Source organism: Epinephelus moara, chromosome 17 (assembly GCF_006386435.1).
Source record: "Epinephelus moara isolate mb chromosome 17, YSFRI_EMoa_1.0, whole genome shotgun sequence".
Taxonomy (NCBI): Eukaryota; Metazoa; Chordata; class Actinopteri; order Perciformes; family Serranidae; genus Epinephelus; species Epinephelus moara.
In genome coordinates, this window is record NC_065522.1 from 30,926,885 (window position 1) to 30,935,653 (window position 8,769).

The 8,769-nt window shown below is 41.0% G+C and overlaps 1 pseudogene; it reads left to right on the forward strand.

The window, feature by feature from the left end:
• The first annotated feature begins 2,123 nt into the window (after nt 1–2,123).
• Nucleotides 2,124–8,436, forward strand: LOC126404340 (zinc finger protein 572-like; annotated as a pseudogene).
• Nucleotides 8,437–8,769: the final 333 nt, after the last annotated feature.

Below are 8,769 nucleotides of genomic sequence, written 5' to 3' on the forward strand. Positions count from 1 at the left end.
TCAGACGAAATATTAGATTTACAGTGCGAGACCAAAACCTCTGTCTTCTGTTTGAAACTTGAAACTTGAAACTTTTGAATGTGATTCATTTTTGCCTCAGAGCTCTGGAAATGTAAAAACAATACTTGTCTGTCTTCAAACTGAGTTGGTTGAATATGTGAAAAGCACAATGTTGTCCAGATGGTTGGAACTTAATAAAGGCAACACAACTGAAAGAGCTGCTTCATTTATTACATATACTGTATGTGTCCTATTTCTCCACACAAAAATATATCATACCGTAGGATGCCACAACATTCAGAACAATATACCATGTCATTTAGCGACACCTGAAAATAGATTGCCTGAGGACAACTCAGGATGTTACAGAAGTGCATTGCATTTAAAATTAAAAAAAAACCCAACAACCTCATAATAAATCTCATAATTATGACATAAAGATCTCAAAGAAAGTAACCTTTTCCATCATGGAAATCTCCATTGTCACATCAATCCAGTCATTTATTGTCAGACCAACGTGCATCAACTACAGAAGCTTATTGCATTCACTTGACAAATTTTAAAAAAATCTGTTTTATTGAGTAATTTTTTTTCTGTTTTTCGTGGTAATTTTTTTCCCCTGTTTTTTTGTGGTATTTTTTGTTTTGTTTTTCGGGGTGATTTTTTTCTGTTTTTCGGGGTGATTTTTTCTGTTTTTCGGGGTATTTTTTTTGTTTTTTGTTTTTCAGGGTAATTTTTTCTGTTTTTCTGAGTGTTTTTTTCTGAGTTAAGAGAGCAATAGAACAACAGACACTTTCATTCCTTTCTTGAGAGCTGGATATAATGGAAGCAAACATGACCCGCTTGTTTAGTTTAATCCAGTTTTACTTTGTTTTGGGTTATGTGTCCAACTGATTCTGGAGAAACACTGCAATGTCCAGCAGATCTGAATGGGCTTTTCGTCTGAACAACCGCAAAGTCTTAAGGTGCCTGCGTAAAGTCGACAAACTAATGATAACACCATCTATATCACTTAAAGACAAGAGTATCTCCCAGTGTCTCAAACCCAAAAGAAAGTAAAGTATTGATTTGATGGTTGATTACGGAAGCGTATTGCATTCACTTGACAAATAAAAGAAATCTGCTTTATTGAATAATTTTTTCTGTTTTTCAGAGTATTTTTTTTTTATTTTTCTGTTTTTCGGTGTAATTTTTTCTATTTTTCATGGCAATTTTTTTTCTGTTTTTTGTGTTTTTTTGTTTGTTTTTCGGGGTAATTTTTTCTGTTTTTCTGAGTATTTTTTTCTGAGTTAAGAGAGCAATAGAACAACAGACGCTTTCTTTCCTTTCTTGAGAGCTCGATATAATGGAAGCAAACATGACCCGCTTTAGTATAATCCAGTTTTACTTTCTTTTGGGTTTGAGACACTGGGAGATACTCTTGTCTTTAAGTCATATAGATGGTGTTTTCATTGGTTTGTTGACTGACACAGGCACCTTAAGACTTTGCGGTTGTTCAGACGAAAAGCCCATTCAGATCTGCTGGACATTGCAGTGTTTCTCCAGAATCAGATGGATACATAACCCAAAAGAAAGTAAAACTGGATTAAACTAAACAAGCGGGTCATGTTTGCTTCCATTATATCCAGCTCTCATCAAAGGAATGAAAGCGTCTGTTGTTCTATTGCTCTCTTAACTCAGAAAAAAATACTCAGAAAAACAGAAAAAATTACCACGAAAAACAAACAAACAAAAAAACACGAAAAACAGAAAAAAAATTGCCACGAAAAATAGAAAAAATTACACTGAAAAACAGAAAAATAAAAATAAAAAATACTCTGAAAAACAGAAAAAATTATTCAATAAAACAGATTTTTTTTATTTGTCAAGTGAATACAATACGCTTCCGTAATCAACCATCAAATCAATACATTTTGACTCAGGAGGGTTATAGCCTGAATATATATGAAATTGAAATATAAATGCATATTGAAGATGGATTGTATTTCTGTGCAATAAGTCTGATATTTTTTTTTTGGTATTCCCTAAACACATGGTCATGGTTTGCAGCCACCACCTGTAATTTCAATTACGCTTGTGGACTTTTATTTTGAAGCTCAGTAACTCATCTGCCCCGGAAGCTGTATTCTTCACTCTAACTTCACACTGTTGACCAAAGATGGCGGCTGGTAGAACCAAGTGTTAGCAGTGTCTTTGTTGTGTTTTTAAAGTGTGAACATGTCTAAAGTCCAAATGCTGAGATCGTTGGTGAAGCAGCGACTAACTGCGGCTGCTGAAGAGATATTTGGGCTGTTTGAAAGAACGATAGCAGAGTACGAGGAGGAACTTTGTCGATCAAAAGAGGAGAACGAGCGACAACGGAAACTACTGGACGCTGTTTTTAATCCTCAGCCTCAGTTAAACGGAGCAGGTTTGTTCATTAAACATTCACTCTGTCGATGTTTAAAGCCACGTTAGCTTCTGTGGTGCCGTTAGCTTCTCTGGTGTCGTTAGCTTCTCTTGTGTCGTTAGCTTAACTGGTGCCGTTAGCTTCCCTGGTGCCGTTAGCTTCTCTGGTGTCATTAGCTTCTCTGGTGCCGTTAGCTTCTCTGGTGCCGTTAGCTTCTCTGGTGTCGTTAGCTTCTGTGGTGTCGTTAGCTTCTGTGGTGTCGTTAGCTTCTGTGGTGTCGTTAGCTCCTCTGGTGCCGTTAGCTCCTCTGGTGCCGTTAGCTTCTCTGGTGTCGTTAGCTTCTCTGGTGCCGTTAGCTTCTCTGGTTTCGTTAGCTTCTCTGGTGCCGTTAGCTTCTGTGGTGTCGTTAGCTTCTCTGGTGCCGTTAGCTTCTACATTCCCTTCGGATTAACGGCTGATCAACTGGCGACTTTCAGCTGGAGGCGTTAGTGATTGTCGTCATGACAACTGTTGACAGCAGGAAGAGAAACCCAGCTGTCCTCGTTCATACCTCTGTTTAGTTTTTTTTTCCATTGTCAAAACACCTGATCTGTGTTTGAAGTCTTGTTGGAGGAAAGATGTCACATCTCACCTCTTCATCTGCGGATTCTGACTGAATCACCGTGAATTTTTGATAAATGTCATCACAAATGTTAATCACAATAAGATACTGGATTATTCTGAGAGAGGTAGTTGCAATCAACTTTTGAGTTCACTAATGCTGTTAATCACAACCATCTCTTTTAAACATTAAAAAAAAATAGCATACTAGGTATGTACGATATTGGATTTTTTGCCGATATCTGGTATGCAGATATATACGGCCGATATTTCTTTCTTTCTTTCTTTCTTTCTTTCTTTCTTTATTTATTAAAAGGATCCCCATTAGCTGCCACCTAGGTGACGAGCTAGTCTTCCTGGGGTCTGTCTGTCAGTCAGTTACTATGTCAGATTATGCGATTGTGGAGTCATACAATCGTCCCGTGACTTGGCTGATATACATGACAAACTACACGCTGGTCCAGGACTAATCACCACTGGACATCTTTGACAATGTGTGTGATGTCACCGGATGATTCTTGTCCTATTTTTATAATTATTACCATTATTTCAGTCACCGTGTCTGTTCATGTGGCAGCCGAAATGTTATTGTAGTAACTTAAAAGCGGCAACAGGTGGCAGAAGCTACATTTGAAGTACCGCATGTAAGCTATGTAAGTCACTGAATCCTCCACAATAAGTTCCTGCAAATGTTTCACAATAAAAGCCTGTTTAGAAAATGAAGGGATTCTCCCAACTGAAATTATAATGGGCTTTTAATTTTATACAGATACAGGAAGTGCTGAGTTTGAAACCTGCCATTGTCTGCTACCTTGTTTCAGCCGTGTTTTTATTAAAATGGATATGGCATCACATTACTCATAGATTACCATAATAAAAGTGGCAACTTTTTTCCATTTCTGCCTTTGAAGTGTGTCGATTGAGACACTGAAAAAATGTATAAAAATTTGTAAACAGAAAATTCTTGGTACTGAAGTGAATCCCTTTTTCCCACCCCTGACACATATTCTATCGTTGGATTATAATTGTTGATGTATTCATCACTGTAATGTTGCAGCTGGTAAATGTGGAGCTGATTTAAGTTATATATATTTTATATTTTGTGTTTCCTGTTTCCTGCAGACGTCCAGCAGCTGTTGGTGGTTAAAGAAGAGGTTCCCCCTGAGCAGCAGGAGTGGAGCTCCAGTGTGGGCCAGGAGGACCCAGAGCCTCTACACATTAAAAAAGAAAAGGAGGAACTCTGGATCAGTCAGGAGGGAGAGCAGCTTCAAGGGCTGGGGGACGCCGATATCACCAAGTTCCCATTCACTATTGTCCCTGTGAAGAGTGAAGATGATGAAGAGAAACCTCAGATCTCACAGCTTCATCAAAGACACACTGAACAGATGGAAACAGAAGTTGAAATAGAGGACTGGGGAGGAGCAGAACCAGCCAGGAACTCAGACCCAGATACACATTTACAACCAGAGACTGATGACAAGCCTGGAGACTCTCTTGAACCCGAGACTGACATCGATGATGAGTGGAAAAAGACCAGAGAACCTAAGTCAGGTTTAAACTTTATGATACATGATGAAGACCCTGTCAGCGATTGGAGATGTGGTGCTGGTGAGAAACCATTCAGCTGCTCTGAGTGTGGGAAAAGATTTGGTAAAAGTGGAAATCTGAAGCGACACATGATAACCCACACGGGAGAGAAACCATTCAGCTGCTCTGTGTGTGGGAAAAGATTTTACCGCAAGACACATCTGCAGGAACACATGCGGTCTCATACAGGAGAAAGACCCTTCAGCTGCCCAATCTGTGAGAACTCTTTTACACATCGTGGAAATTTACAGAAACACATGATAATCCACACAGGAGAGAAACCCTACAGCTGCTCAGTGTGTGGTAAAAGATTCCCTCGAGAAGGATACTTAGCTCATCACATGAGAACCCACACAGGAGAGAAACCTTTCTGCTGCAATGTTTGTGACCAAAGATTCACTTGGCTTCACCAACTCAGAAACCATCAGTGTGAAACTGTTTAGCTGCCGTAAGTGTGGGGAAAAATTTAGCTGCAAGACACTTCTAAAGAGACGCATGTAAACTCATACAGGAGAAAAAAGTTTCAGCGGCTCAGTTTGTGTGAAATCATTGAGACAGAGTGGACATTTACACTCATGAAAAACCACACAGGAGAGAAACCACGTATCTTCTTTGAGTGTGGGAAATGATAAGAACCAAGAGAATTCTGAAGCAACACAAAAGATTTCATAGAGAAAAGAAACCTTTTGGCTGCTCAGTTTGTAAAAACTTTTACATAGAGCAGGGGTTTGCACACACATGATAATCAACACAGGAGAGAAACCCTTCAGCTGCAGTGTTTGTGAACAAAAATTCACTTTGCATAAACAGCTCAGAATCCATCTGTGTGTTGGTTGTCAGTCCTCACAGCCTCATCAAACTCAGCATGGCCTCCAGCCAGCAGCTCAGCTGAACAGATGGAAACAGAACCAGATGGAGAGGACTGTGGAGGACCAGAACCAGCCAGGAACTCAGATCCAGATACCCATTTACACCCTGAGACTGATGACAAGGCTGGAGACTTGATTTGGCCGCAAGAGCTTGTGGACACGTGGATTCATACAGGAGAGAAACCATTCAGTTGCTCAGTTTGTGATACAGGATTTCCTTGGAAGGAAAAATTTCACATGAGATTTCATTTACGATAAAACCCTTTTTTGCTGCTCATTTAGTGTGAAACATTTCACACACGTTGTGAAAAACGTAAGAATCCACACAGTGAAGATACTTTTCAGCTCTCAGTTAATGGTAAAAGTTTTGAAAGCGCTCCAGTCAAAGTTCAAGAAAATCATGTGGAAGATATGATGCAAATATGACGTTTCTGTTTTGTGTATGTATGTGAAGAAGGTTACAGTCTCCTCATCGCTCCACAGACATCCACGTTATCAGCTCTTCAGTCAGTCAAACGCTTCATTTTTTCCATCGTACTTTGTCGCAGTTTGTTTTTGTTGGTGATACACAAATTTTTCCACCTCAGCCAGGTGTGGAAACCTTTTGCAATAATTGTATTTTTTCTGTCATTTCCACTTTCAATTTTATGCACAAATTCAAAATGGCGTATAAAAAGTTGAGGGATAGTGAAACAATTTTGGTACGAAAAAGACTTTAAGTTTGGAAGACGCCTTGCTGATTTGTTTGAGGCATCATTCAGCTGTGGCTGAAGCTAAGAATGTATTACTACATTCACTATAGTCTGTTTTAGTAAACGTCAGGCTACTTTGCACAATTTATCCTGAGATGCTGGCGCAACAATATGTAAGTAAATTTGATTGGTAGTGTTTTCAGCAAGAGTAGGGCTGAGGCGGTAGCGGGCAGACGGATGTGCCTGGCTGGTAAGCTGTGATGGCTGGCTCACTCTCTCATGTTATTCCCTTGCCACCTACAGGAGACAACAGACCTCCTCTCCAAACACTGTAACAGCTCCTCTGTTTTTCTGTCTTCTCCGTCAGCCACACTTAAGGTCACAAGCAGACCCACCGCAACCACTCCAGACAGAGCGAACAGGCGCTCAGCTCTGCCTCGTACCTAGCAAAGTGTAGCTCGTCCCTCCAGAATGTTGTGATCACAACAATTAACGCACATTCAGTCAATACCTGTGAATTCTGCTTAACCTTGCAATTTTGAACCAATCACTGCAACTTCACCACAAATGTGACCAATGAAAAGGGGTAAAAACTCATTATATTGTAGAGCTGCATGCAGCGTATTGATTCGTTGAGCTCTGTGCCTGGGACAGAGTCGCACAAACACAGTGACAGGGCTAACTGGCAGCTCCACTAGCATCACACAGCTAACGTTACCCAACAGCTATTAATTGGCTTACCGTCAGAGTTGAGCCGTTTGGGTGTTGGTGTCAGATGTAAACCGCTGCTGCAAGGCTTTTGCCCAAGCAGCAAAATCTGACGAGTAGAGATGATGTTGTGCTGTGTTAGCTTGTGCTAATTGCAGCATCAGCAGCTGATTGTTGGCACAGATAGATTCTTATTCTGTGGGAAAGAGTGAATGCTTGTAATATTAAGCCCCAAATCTGTGACATTTGAGCAATTTTCACTGCCGCTGGCGTTTCATCCATCCAGCTGAAAATGGACAGATGGATGGATGAAACGCCAGCGCCAGTGAAAATTGCCTTGGATAAGGCCTGGTAGCAGGGGCAGTAGGCTGAGCAAGGTACTCTAGATGTCCCTTTCCCCACCAACGCTTTCCAGCTCCTCCTGGGGGATCCTGATGCATTCCCAGACCAGATGAGATATATAATCCCTCCAAGTGTTCTGGGTCTGCCCCAGGGCCTCCTACCAGTGGGACGCGCCCGGAACACCTCTAAAGGGAGGTGCCCAGGAGGATCCTGATCAGATGCCCAAACCACCTCAACTGGGCCCTTTCAATGCGATGGAGCAGCAGCTCTACTCTGAGCTCCCTCCAAATGTCCGAGCTCCTCACCCTATCTCTAAAGCTGAGACCACGCACCCCACGGAGGAAACTCATTTCGGCAGCTTGTATCTGCGACCTCATTCTTTCCGTTTTGCACTTCACCGCAAAAAAACACACCCTCTAGAAACAGTGCAACATGTATTACAATTTTTTGAAAAGCTACTGTGAAATTTTAGGACACAGCAAAAACCTGGAGGTACTGATTACTGTTATGTTAGCATTAGCATGGTCAATTTAATGTTAACATAAGCTAACTAACATGGTTGACCTTTATTTTCCAACTTCCCAATGACACCATTTACTCAAAAGTACTGTATGATCAACCAAATTTTTTCGGCACATGCCAGTACGCCCTTATTAGCATTATTAGCACAGCTGGGCTAACCCAAGGATAATTTATGAGCTGGCAGAGAGGTCAGTGGTTAGCTGAGGTGACGCCTTGGAAACAGCCAGCAGCTAGTGATGGAAGCCACTCTCTCAATTATGCAAAACTAAAAGCCTTAATGAAATGTAAACGGGTGAGTTATATATTTAAAAAAAAATTCAGTGCCTGTACAGTTGTCTTCAATGTTGTAATTAGCTATAGAGACCAAAACTGTTTTTGTACCAGGCTGTAAAGTTTATTTCTGCCTTAAAGTTGGACAACATGTCCAACATGTCATCTTTGGGGATTGACTCTGTTTTGGAGCCAGCCTCAACTGCAGTTTTTGGCACTTGCTCATTGGCTTCGTCTTTCAGCCTCGGTGGCCGCTGCCACAGGACAGAGTGGCTCAACTGTGACTGAGAGGATGCCTCGCCAATAAGAGTTTTACTGCAGGTCATTGGACTTCCCCATATACCCAGCTCATCTGTGTAGCTGCCCCATTGGCTGATATGCATGTGTATGTATATGATTAATTATCTTTTATATGTTATTTTAACCTAACAAATGAATCATACCCCCTCCTATATAAATGCTCTTATAAATGTTCTTTGTAGTGTGTTTTATTTGGAGCCTGATGAAGGCCACAAGCTGAAACGCATTGGTCTGAAAGTCAAGTTCTGTTTACTACAGGCGGTGTTTCAGTTCCAACCTCCTCAGACTCTTTCCTCTGTCCATGCACCTTGGATGTGGTATCTTGAAGTCACTCAACACACTTTTCGACTACTAAAACCACAAGCTCTCTCCAAAGATTTGGGTTGGTTGTGAATCCTCTGCACACAGCGCACAGATCTTAAATTCTCAAGAACAGCTGGTCAGATTGTACCAACACTGATAATACATGTTATATAAACCACCTATGCAG